We start from the raw sequence: 496 nt of genomic DNA, 5'->3' as shown, positions 1-496 counted from the left end.
CAGAGACAAAGGTGTGGACATTGTTTTCTTTTGGTAGCTGTTCATTGGTCCTTTGTTGTCTGGGCACCTCCATTCTGGTGACTAGTGGGATACCTGAGCTAGTGGGCACCCCAGCCCCACCCTCGGAGGGTTATACTATGCATGCGCACAGATATCCTAGAAATTTAAAGAGACAATCTCCAATTAAAATCAAACAACCACAGCTGGCCCTGAACTGTTTACAACTAGAAAAAAGGTCTGGATGAGGATTGTGGAGCAGGACAGGCAGACAAAAAAAGAAAAAAGCTGAAAATTAAATACGTCAAAACAACCAACAGTAGCATCTTGAAATTTCTCAAGAAGAAGAGTGAAAAGAGAAGTCCATTTCCTGATCACATCAACTTGGAGGCAATCAGAAAGCATAAAAAATACCAAAAATGCATACCCATCTAAGTATTAAGGCCACAGATAACCCCTGAAGATGCCCAAAAAACAGAAGCAGATGACCATATCTGCA

This window comes from Chrysochloris asiatica, unplaced genomic scaffold, assembly GCF_000296735.1.
Source record: "Chrysochloris asiatica unplaced genomic scaffold, ChrAsi1.0 scaffold00129, whole genome shotgun sequence".
NCBI lineage: Eukaryota > Metazoa > Chordata > Mammalia > Afrosoricida > Chrysochloridae > Chrysochloris > Chrysochloris asiatica.
This window is presented reverse-complemented; position numbering follows the sequence as displayed.